At 33.5% G+C, this 13,029-nt stretch overlaps 1 protein-coding gene across 2 annotated transcripts in view; it reads right to left on the reverse strand.

Moving 5' to 3' along the window:
• LOC135221650 (transmembrane protein 151B-like) overlaps positions 1-13,029 on the reverse strand; it is a 252,687-nt gene that overhangs the window by 193,128 nt on the left and 46,530 nt on the right. Inside the window, exon 1 of one of the 2 annotated variants that reach the window (XM_064259340.1) lies at positions 4,065-4,511. The exons of the other annotated variant lie outside the window; for it this stretch is intronic. The gene's annotated coding sequence lies outside the window, so the exon portion shown is untranslated. Of the gene's footprint in view, positions 1-4,064; positions 4,512-13,029 lie in introns of those variants that run through there. 2 annotated transcript variants of the gene reach the window in all.

Here is a 13,029-nt window from a genome sequence, read left to right on the forward strand (position 1 = left end):
AGAACTGAAACAAGAGAGCCTTTATTGTTCCCCACTCCAGACATCCTTATTTTCTCAGTAAAAAGAGTATTTATTTGTATGGCAAAATGCATAAAATAATATTTATATAAGTTGTGTAAGTGTGTATCGATGTACGCACTTCTGTAGGCACAGCCTTCATTTCACATCAGTTTTATTTTCGTGTATATTTTTTGTCCCAAACAAAGATAACCTTTGGCACGGCATTGCTTTCTAATTTGATACCCTTAGTATGTATGTATGTATGTGTGTAATTGCCACTGTGAAAACTATATATATCTATATATATATATATATATATAGATATATATATAATATATATATATATATAGATATATATAATATATATATATATATATATATAATATATATATATATATATATTTATATATATATATATATAAACTGGGTATGTTGTCGTTTCTAGAAGACTTCAATTTAAGGAGGAACAGGATAGCCAGAAGACGTGGTATTATTCCAGACATTATCATTTCCTTAGAATAAAACAAGGGCATAGCCCAGCTTTCGGGAATACATTGCTTTTCCCATCTTCAGGGTCACTTATCTATGAAATTATATAAAAAATAGAAACAGTAAGAAGTATACTTGGCTATATCTGAAAACATTGCAATACTTTAAAATACATAACACCAAGTAAATACACAACACAAAGTTAACTGCAAATCATAAAAGAGCAATGACAAGTTAAGAGAGATTACGTAAAACGCAGAAATATACTGAGAGCAAAAAATAAAAACATGAATAAAAAAAATAATGATACTGTAGAAAAAAAGAATGTAATGGCCGCATTTCCTTCTTAGATATTTTGGTCTCTCGCTCTTAAGGATATTTTATGACTGGCATTTTTAGGAAGAAAACTATTATCGGCCTTGGGTTAAACTTGCTTTCAAGGTTAATTCGTGTAAAACTCTCATTCATCGAGCCTTTACCCTTTGCTCCAACTGGAATAACTTTCACCTGGAAGTTTGGTTTTTAGAAACTTATTTTAAGAATAATTGCTATCCCCTGAACATGTTCAATAAAATCCTTAAAGAATTTTTAGACAACATTTTTAAGCCAAAAACTGTAGTCTGCACCGTTCCCAAAAAGACAGTGTATGTTCCACTACCATTCACTAATAACTCTGGCCCACTCAAACGTAAACTATTGTCATTCTTGAGCCATCTATACCCTTATGTTGAGTTCAGATTTATTTCTAATAACCCGCTAACAATTGGAAGGCTGTTTCACTTTAAAGACACCTTCCCGGAGTTGATGCGTACCTGCACTGTTTATAAGTTTAATTGCCCAAAATGTAATTTTGGGACTTATGTGGGATGTTCCAAACGCCTACTTAAAGCGCGCATCGACTCTCATAGGGGTGTTAGCCATCGTACAGGCTTACCTTTAAGCAAAAAAGAAAATAGTGCAATTAGACTTCATGCCACATCCTGTCACCATCACATATAGTACAGCGATTTTGTACTAGGACAAACGAAAAACAGCCATTCACTTCCCTTTTCAGAGTCCCTCCATATTAAACAACAATCTCCAACACTCAATAACCAAACCACCTCTGTTCCTTTGTTCATTGCATAATTTGCTTGTTTGTTTGTTTCTCTCTCTCTCTCTCTCTCTCTTACCCACACCACTTCTGCCCATTTCATTCGCAGTTTTCTAACTCGCCCAGTTGTCATTTAACTACGACATGAACAGTAGGTTCTCCAATATTTTGTACTACAGTATCATTATTTTTTTTTCCTCTGAATATTCATGTTTTTATTTTTTGTTCTCAGTATATTTCTGCGTTTTACGTAATCTCTTTTAACTTTTCATTGCTCTTTTATGATTTGCAGTTAGCTTTGTTTTTATGTTCCTTTTTTACTTTGTGTTGTGTATTTTATGTTCCCTTTTTACTTGGTGTTATGTATTTTAAAGTATTGTAATCTTTTCAGATATAGTCAAGTATAGTTCTTTCTGTTTCTCTTTTTTTATATAATTTCATAGATAAGTGACCCTGAAGATGGGAAAAGCAATGTATTCCCGAAAGCTCGGCTGTGCCCTTGTTTTATCTTAAGGAAATAATAATGTCTGGAATAATACCACGTCTTTTGGCTATCCTGTTCCTCCTTATATATATATATATATATATATATATATATATATATATATATATATATGTGTGTGTGTGTGTGTGTGTGTGTGTGTACATATATCTATTTATCTATCTATATATATAGTATATATATATATATATATATATATATTATAGTATATATATATATATATATATCTAGTATTCGATACTGTGTGTATGTATGGACTGATGTATGTATATATGCTCTTCGTTTTGTAAATAGAACTTTATGTAGTTACATACTGGCCAGCTCTATTAGAGCCGTTAATCAGCTTATTGTCTGTTTAAAATATTTTGATAATAATTATAACTCTGATTGAGGACTTTCTCATCTAAATGTACCACTTAATCGACACCATTGTGAATTACAAGACCACGAAAAGCTCATCAGTAGCGTGATCGGTATGGTCTTGGCCTGCCACCTCGGACATTCCACTGAGGGGTTAGAGATGTGTATTTTATGGTGATAGAAGTTCACTCTCGACGTGGTTCGGAAGTCATGTAAAGCCGTTGTTCCCGTTGCTGTATAAGCACTGGTTCCATGCAACGTAAAAACACCATACAAACAAATACAAGACCATGAACTTCTTCCACGGTTGTACGTTAAGACATTCATTAGTTTACTTAGCCATTAATATTCGGCAGCCCACAAATACATAACTTTCAATTCGCCTGAATATTTAACAAGCAACGTCCTATATTGCTAGTATGCCGTAACTGTAAGTTAGTATTGTGCACCGAAAACCAGTTAGTTTGGCCCTCAAGAGAAGGGAAGATTGGTTAGATAAATATAAGGATCAGTAAATTTAGCTTGAAAAACATTCACGTTAGTTAAGCCTTAAACAGAACACCTTTGAGGGACTTCTTATGCATTATCGTTTACAAGGGCATAATACCTTTCGCGGCAACATGTTATCTCGCAGATATGTAATTACACTGGAGAACGAATCCTTCAAGAAAAATATCGAGTAAAAAATGCTGTATTTTATCATTCGACTTAATTAGTACCGCTATAACATGGTGTTTGAAGTTCGTAGGTGTAACTTCGCCGAGAAGTTACAAAGAAGCGCAGATAAACAGCAATAGGAGAGAGAGAGAGAGAGAGAGGAGAGAGAGAGAGAGAGAGAGAGAGAGAGAGAGAGAGAGAGAGAGAGAGAGAATAGGCAAAGGAAAGGAAATATTGACACACACATAGATATACATATATATATATATATATATATAGATAGATAGATAGATAGATAGATAGATAGATAGATAGATAGATAGATAGATAGATAGATAGATAGATAGATTTAAATTAGATTAAACAAAGTTAATTAAATCATTCCGTATAAGGAAACTTACAAGATTGCAAGATAGGTCACAAAGACACACACACATATATATGTATGTATGTATGTATGTATGTATGTATGTATGTATGTATGTATGTATATATATATATATATATATATATATATATATACATATACACTTGGATAGAAGAGATGGATTTAAGTTAATTGACACTTTAAAAGAAATTTAAATAATCCTGTAAATTTCAACTGAAAGATAGTGGTAACACAAAATATGGCGCAAAAGGCAGACAATTGCATATGGATAGGAACATGAATAGAAACTTATTTTAAGAGAAATAAATCTCTCGTTTATAAAAGCAGAAACTGGCAGTGCACCCTGTGCAATATTGTGCCTTATTATCGCACTGCCCGTGTGTTCCCAGGTATTTTCAATCAATATGGCATTGATTATCTGGGTGTCAGGTACACGCAAACGCCCTACGAACAAATCATGCTTTCAGAAAGAAGAACAAGGAAAAGTAATTAGTTATTTTCGTTCGTTTTATCTTTCTTATTGGCAGACTTCTTATGAATCAAGAGAAAAATCATTCTAAAGTAATTATACGTACCAAAGAAGCGGATATCTACTCGTAGGTCCTATATTTCCATCGTGTGATCCCTGATCCGCTTTTCCTGCTGAGAGGGACCAGATATGCTGAACTTCAAGCAGCACCAATATGCAGTGAATGAGCCTCGCTGTCAAACCTCTCTGTTCCGCAGGTCCCTTATTCCTCACACCGTTGGACTGTGGAACTGTCTCCCTGAGGATTTCGTACACTTGGAGCCTCAGAAGTAAAGCGAAGATTCACCGCTTTATTACCTTAAAACAATTCCCCTTGCATTTGAGTAACTTGCTTACATTTTTCTCTATTTATTTATTGATTTCTTAATTTACTTTTTATTTTCTAATGACTTATCTCTTCGTTCTTTATTTGCTATTACATGCCGTTACTTCTTTCAAATGAACACCATATTCCTTGGAAGTTTGAATTTCAAGTCAGTGGCTCCTGTTGGCTTGTTCCATATAAATAACGTGTATCTTCTGAAAAATGATAATAAAGGAAGACAGTATTTTTTCATATAAAGTAAAATGATAAGAACAAAGGAATACAAACATACACACTCACGCACTGATGCCTTTGGTGCACATGGGACCCATGATGTCCCAGAATTCATGTGTGGGGCTGGTCCAGAATCCGCTTCTGGGAGCTGTTGTCTTCTGGTTCTGTAATGAGCTCTTTTTTGAGGGGATGAGGTTGCTAGCCACAGGTCCCATTCTTAGAATGTTCGGGTGGTTTGTGTCTACGACAGTTGGCATTACCTGGCGATCACACTGTCAAGTGGTAGCCAGACCCAGCTGTGTACATTTTTTTATTTGCAGTTAAAGTATGAATATGGTCGTGATCGTGTTGAGCTGTTTCCTCCTCAATGAGTCACCCTCCTTCAAGGAAACGGAAATAAGAAAACAGAACAGAGAAGAGCAGAGCGAAGAAAGTCAGACATGATCAGCCTAACTTAATTTGCTCTCTAAGTGGGTCCCCCTAACAAGATCCTCGACTGCCGAGCAACTTGGCAGGATGCTCGGTAAGAGTACCGTGAAGGAATTTATCCACTCCTTCCAAGGACCCTCTAAGTTGCTCACTACTTTCACCTACTTTGAGTACTAAAACGTATCATTGGGTGAGGATAGATTTGTGTGCAGATATAAAGCAGGGAAGGTTACTATAGGTTACATCAAATGGTTTAACAAGACGTAGAATAGGTTTTAGCGTCATATATTTCATTGAAAGCCTTTAGATTTTATGTTTGGCTTAAACCATAAAAATAAGAGTTTATATTTAAAATATATATGTAAAGCTAAATGCTTTATAAATTGTGATTTGAGTCTGGATATACTCCAAAAGCATTCATACCTTGACTCCACATGAATTACAGTACACTGCTATAGAAAATAGGTCATGGCAGGCCTGCAAGGCTTGTATTTCTAATAGAAACTCTTGTTTATAATTCCCAGTGAATATGTATATACATATATTATATATATATATATATATATATATATATATATATATATATATACTATATACTATATATATATATATCTATATATATATATATATTATCTATATATATATATATATATATATCTATATATGTACATAAATAAAGGTTTTATATACTTCGTGATCAAGTTATTCATTTATGTATATATATATATATATATATATATATATATATATATATACTATATATATATACTATATATATTATATATATATATATGTATATATATATATGTCTATATATATATATATATATATATATATGTATGTATATGTGTGTATATACCATGTGTATATATAATATATATAATATATATATAATATATATATATATATTCATTATAAGATCATTCTTCTGTACTCTCTTTTAAGATGAAATTCACAACATAAGTTTTTTAATCACAGTTTAACAATTATACTGAATAATTTACTCGTTACTGTAAAAACACCAAGAAAAAGACTTAGGTTAACTTTAACTTGAAGTTTTTGTCTCATCTTATTGAAATTTTATTCAGTTAGGAGCGAATGTCTACATGAAATTCTAATAATCAATGCAAAATTGACATACGAGATTCTAAAGTCAGTGGAAGTAGCGCTGGAATTCATTGCTGGTTTTGCGAGCACATATCATTAGCGTATTCCTCAATGTGGTCCTTCCCCCTTTCAGTTCAATGCCACATTCAATGTCATGACTCTCTCTCTCTCTCTCTCTCTCTCTCTCTCTCTCTCTCTCTCTCTCTCTCTCTCTCCCAAAACTTTCCTGCTTCCCCATGAGTTATCCGAATTAATTGATCCCGATACTTCTCGGCCAAGTTACGTTTCGGGTGAACTTTGAACGCCTGGGCTGTAGCGACTTTAATTAGGCCAAATGATTAAACGAGTGAATTTTTTCCCCTCGGTATTTTTCTTCGGGGATCCCTCGTGGGCGTAATTGCGTATCGGTGAGAGAGAACTCGCCTGTCGCGAAAGGCACTGGGTCGGTGGAGAAAGTATTCATTTATATAATAATTATATTTGTTTCATAAGGGTGAGTTTTCACGAAAGGTTTCATTGTTTGTTTTTTTCAATTAATATTTATATGCTCACTAAAATTATTATTATTATTATTATTATCATTATTCAAAAGATGAACCATATTCATATGGATGAAGCCCAAATGGGCTACTAGCCGGTGTTCGTAGAAAGAAGAAAAGATAAATTAATGAATTAGTATATAAACCGATAAAATATAAGTAAGTTTTTGAAAGAGAAGGAGAACTTTTGAAGTTCCAATTGGATGACATCCTCAAGGAGAGGTATAAAGGAGTCGCTGGAACTGATAATTATATATTTACTAAAGACACTCTTATTTTCACTTGGTAAGCTCTTGACTTCGTTGCTTCTTGTCTCTTAGAATCTGTCACTCTGTATCAGGATATCATGATGAGAGTAAAGAGAGAAAAAATGACACTGTATTTCACTTTGGGAGATACTAAGATCGTATCTAAGTTAGATACGATCTTAGTATCTTCCAATGTGAAATACAATATCATTTTTTTTCTCTCTTTTTTTACTCTTTCTCATCAGATTTTGGTTATGATAAATCTGTTGAGCGTTTTTAAAACACTTTGAAAGCTGATTTGTTGTTGCACTGATAATCATCTGTAAATAGTTTCCGTTATGTCCTTGAATATTTCATCTCTCTCTCTCTCTCTCTCTCTCTCTCTCTCTCTCTCTCTCTCTCTCTCTTTGTGTGTGTGTGTGTGTGTGTGTGTCTGTGTGTCTGTGTGTATGTGACGTTAGAGCCGACCTACAGCCTTTTACCGTAGTCGGCTTTGAAAGAGCTTTAATCACGGCAGTTAAAAAGTGACATTGATTGGGGGAATGTCATACACACTCCCCTTCGACTGTATACTGTCCAATATGTGGCTACATTTTTCGCTGTATCCTTAGTTATGAATCTCTCTCTCTCTCTCTCTCTCTCTCTCTCTCTCTCTCTCTCTCTCTCTCTCTCTCTCTCTCTCTCTCTCTCTCTCTCTCTCATAATTTCTTTTGAAATCGTCAGTATTCAGAAAGCTAAATGGAAGGTTAGCAATTACAGGTACTACCCAAAATTAACCCATTCGTCTTCTCTCTCTCTCTCTCTCTCTCTCTCTCTCTCTCTCTCTCTCTCTCTCTCTCTCTCTCTCTCTTTGAGAGAGAATTACTTTTGAAATCGTTGGTATTTATAAAACTAAACGGCAGGGAACAATTATTTATCTATTCATGTGCTGATTTTATTAATAGATAAAATAAATAAATATTTAGATGATTCGTTATTGATAAATAAATAAAATAAATTGGAATAAAATTAAAAACTAAAAAAAATATATATAGACACACAAAGGCATAAGTGAAAACAATATCTTCGCCCAGCTCTCAACGGACGAATAAAATAGATTTATATGTTTCATGAAAGGAAAGGCTTTCTCCAAATTTGAATATTTCTGATGAAAAGAAAACCAACTATTGACGCCGGTTTCATAGATCAAACAGCTCAGAGACTCAGTGGGGGAGACGTATTAAACACACACACGTACACACGCACACACACATAAAACACGCACACACACACATAACACACTCACATAAAACACACACACACACGCACACACTTTCTTAGCGACAGTCTCACAAAAGTTTCTTCATTAATTAGAAGCAGCATGCGATGTAGGCCTAAAAATCAGATTAATTTCTTTTTTACTAGCCTATAGAATGCAGCAGAGGACGATTTGTTCCTCTTTTTTAATAATAGAAGGCAATACCATTAAAACTCCAGAAAATTAAATGATGTTTATTGGGATCAATATAAGAATTTGAGTGTTTTTTACCTCAAACTAAATAAGGAGAATCCAGGAGGTTCTCGAGAGCTCTCGTTTGATATAATTATAATAATAATAATAATAATAATAATAATAATAATAATAATAATAAAGAGGCAACAAAATCAACCATCTGATGTTCATGGACGACATCAAGCTGTATGGTAAGAGCATCAAGGAAATAGATACCCTAATCCAGACTGTAAGGATTGTATCTGGGGACATCAGAATGGAGTTTGGAATAAGAAAAATGCGCCTTAGTCAACATACAAAAAGGCAAAGTAACGAGAACTGAAGGGATAAAGCTACCAGATGGGAGCAACATCAAACACATAGATGAGACAGGATACAAATACCTGGGAATAATGGAAGGAGGAGATATAAAACACCAAGAGATGAAGGAGGACACGATCAGGAAAGAATATATGCAGAGACTCAAGGCGATACTCAAGTCAAAACTCAACGCCGGAAATATGATAAAAGCCATAAACACATGGGCAGTGCCAGTAATCAGATACAGCGCAGGAATAGTGGAATGGACGAAGGCAGAACTCCGCAGCATAGATCAGAAAACCAGGAAACAAATGACAATACACAAGGCACTACACCCAAGAGCAAATACGGACAGACTATACATAACACGAAAGGAAGGAGGGAGAGGACTACTAAGTATAGAGGACTGCGTCAACATTGAAAACAGAGCACTGGGGCAATATCTGAAAACCAGTGAAGACGAGTGGCTAAAGAGTGCATGGGAAGAAGGACTAATAAAAGTAGACGAAGACCCAGAAATATACAGAGACAGGAGAAAGACAGAAAGAACAGAGGACTGGCACAACAAGCCAATGCACGGACAATACATGAGACAGACTAAAGAACTAGCCAGCGATGACAATTGGCAATGGCTACAGAGGGAGAGCTAAAGAAGGAAACTGAAGGAATGATAACAGCGGCACAAGATCAGGCCCTAAGAACCAGATATGTTCAAAGTACGATAGACGGAAATAACATCTCTCCCATATGTAGGAAGTGCAATACGAAAAATGAAACCATAAACCACATAGCAAGTGAATGCCCGGCACTTGCACAGAACCAGTACAAAAGAGGCATGATTCAGTGGCAAAAGCCCTCCACTGGAGCCTGTGCAAGAAACATCAGCTACCTTGCAGTAATAAGTGGTACGAGCACCAACCTGAGGGAGTGATAGAAAACGATCAGCAAAGATCCTCTGGGACTATGGTATCAGAAACGGATAGGGTGATACGTGCAAATAGACCAGACGTGACGTTGATTGACAAAGTCAAGAAGAAAGTATCACTCATTGATGTCGCAATACCATGGGACACCAGAGTTTGAAGAGAGAGAGGGAAAAAATGGATAAGTATCAAGATCTGAAATAGAAATAAGAAGGATATGGGATATGCCAGTGGAAATCGTACCCATAATCATAGGAGCACTAGGCACGATCCCAAGATCCCTGAAAAGGAATCTAGAAAAACTAGAGGCTGAGTAGCTCCAGGTCTCATGCAGAAGAGTGTGATCCTAGAAACGGCACACATAGTAAGAAAATTGATGGACTCCTGAAGGAGGCAGGATGCAACCCGGAACCCCACACTATAAATACCACCCAGTCGAATTGGAGGACTGTGATAGAGCATAATAATAATAATAATAATAATAACTGTATTCTGAGCTGATATTCAACTAAAACAGCTTTGGTTGCATTCAGTATGTTTTGATATGGTTATCATTTTTTAGTTATTGGTGTAAATGATATATTTTGATAAATAAATATGTTTCATTTAGAAAAGATATTTATATCATTAATAAGTTAATTTATTTTTAGTTAAAAAATATATATATTTTTTATTTGTAAAATTTAAATCTTTATCATATATATATATATATATATATATATATATATATATATATATATATATATATATATATATACATATAAGGGAAGGTGAACCAAAACGGCACAAGTGGGTAATATGGACCCCAGCCGTTTTCTTGGTTTCTTGGTGCTACCACCTCATGAGATGTGTATGTACTAAATCTTTGGTTCCTCAGTCAGCTGTAACATAAGTGCTAGTTGAAAGCCATGTTATGTTTATGTGCTAAATTCCCATGAAATTTTCATCACCTCCTGATCTACTGGTAAGGGTCGGATAAAATCGTGTTAGTAGGAACACCGTGACTTATAATTTAACGCAACATTGCACAAGTCTTTAATATTATCCTGTGAATAAGGCTGACTAGAGGAAACTACACTTCCAGCCCCTGTATTTTAATGAGGATGTTGTCAACATATTTATTGCCATGGGGGCAAAACGGCACATTTATGCCTGGGGTAAAATGGCACAGTGGTCCGTTTTACCCTAAGTTGGTCTGCTTTACCCTCAGATACAATACAGGCAAATATTTTACATTTATATAAATTATTATATTCATAATAGCCTCTGCTGTTTATTATATCCTATAATGTTCTTTAAAATGGTCTCTGTTTTCTTACAGAGACTTCGAATATTTAGTCTTTCTTTATAGAGTTAGGTTTTCCCTTTGATGGTTCTAATTAGAGCCAGCACAATCATTTCTTATTTTATTTATTTATTTATTCAGTTAAATTTCTAGCCACAAATATCAAAAAATTTATTAATTTGTAAGTGAATACAGTACTTGCTACTCAAACTTTAATGATGATATTCAGGAGCTCCTATGACTTGATGAAGTTCAGATTCTTAATGATACCCCAGTAGCAAATTTTGGGCATAGGTCTATATTTAATTGGGCATTAATCTTTGCTGATAATAAGCTACCATTTCTTTGGACACATAAAAGGACAATATGTATTATATTTCTTTTATATGAACAATAACCATTTGCCATGCAAGGCAACATTACTTATCACTGGTATAGAATAACAAGAGATTATTATTGTTAGTCATATTTAGCCAAAGACCAATTTCTTTCTAGAGTTATGAAAACTTAACAATTTTAAGTTGTATGCTGAATATTGATTTCATTTTTGTATCGAGTGTATTTACTAGTACATCTCTATGTAAAAACACAGATTGAGATGTGTTAACAAGTGTTTACTCATGAGGGGCCATTTTGCCCCATATACCAGGGCCATTTTGCCCTAACCAGTGTACATAATGGCCCACCAGGATCTATTTTCTTTTGTCAATTTTCTTGGGTAAATTATGAGAAATATATCTTCCAAAGAGAGTTTATTTTGTTTTTTGATGAACAAAGATGAGAACAAAAATAACTCTCTTTAGACATATTGCAAAGGGTTTTCAGAATTTGTATTCAAACTTTAAGTGTGCCGTTTTGCCCCACCTTCCCTATATATCTCTATATATATAATATGATATATATATTATATATATATAGATATATATAATATTATATTACTAGAATATATAGTATAATAAATATATTTATTAATATATATATATATATTATATTATTATTTATACTATATAATATATATATATCTATACTATATATATATAATATATGTATTTTTTTTTTACATATGATTATTTTTATATAATTTATATTATATATATTTTATTATATATATGTATATATATAATATAATATAATTAAAAATAAAATGGAGCCCATAAAACACCAAAAAATATAGAGAGAAAAGTCACTATATTTCAGAGACTGGTTGTCTCCCTCTTCAGGTAGATGAAGAGGGAGACAGCAGTCTCTGAAATATAGTACTTTTCTCTCTATATTTTGGTGTTTTATGGGCTCCTTTTATTAGATGGAATTTTATGTTGTTACAGAACATTTTTACCAGTCATATATATATATATATATATAGTATAATATATATATATATATATATATATATATATATATATATAGTTTACGGAAAAGGGATTATATTCCAGACGTCACCTTCTACTGGTGTAAAAAACTGCATTAAAATATGCGAAAGTGGAGATCTGCGTCTGAAGAGCACTCAATTAAATCTGGAGAGACGTAAAATGCATCCTGGAGTACGTGGCCTATTTAAGAAAAAAAAAAAAAAAAGCAATTACAAACCTCTGAAGGGTTGAAATGGCAGCAACAAGTGTGGAACCGAGAATCGCAAAGAGAGAGATAAAAAAAACGAAGCTCTTTATATCTTAAGGACAACCTTTTAAAGGGTTATTTTTTGTTTAGTTTTTCCTTTTTGATTTATCGACTTATAATCTAACATTATATGCCTGTAGCGGTGTGGGAGAGATTGAGCTGCCATACTTAAAGAAGGAGCTAAAGGCTTTGAATAGATGATGATAATATTTTTCATTATTTAAGTATACATTAATTTAACGAAACTTAGAGTTAGAGTTTTAGTTTACTTAATAAACGCTTATGACTAATATGTATAAATGCAATATATTTTCGCCATTATTATTATTATCATTATTATTATTATTAAGTAGTAGTAGTAGTAGAAGAGTAGTAGTAGTAGTAGTAGTAGTAGTAGTAGTAGTAGTAGTAGCGTTATAGTTATTGTTGATTATCGTTGATGTCGCTGATTATAATTGAAGGATTCAAGACAGAAAAAAATTATAACTGAAAAAAACACAACAAGGGAAGATGAAGATATATAGCTAGGTACA

Source organism: Macrobrachium nipponense, chromosome 3 (assembly GCF_015104395.2).
Source record: "Macrobrachium nipponense isolate FS-2020 chromosome 3, ASM1510439v2, whole genome shotgun sequence".
In the NCBI taxonomy this organism is placed as follows: domain Eukaryota; kingdom Metazoa; phylum Arthropoda; class Malacostraca; order Decapoda; family Palaemonidae; genus Macrobrachium; species Macrobrachium nipponense.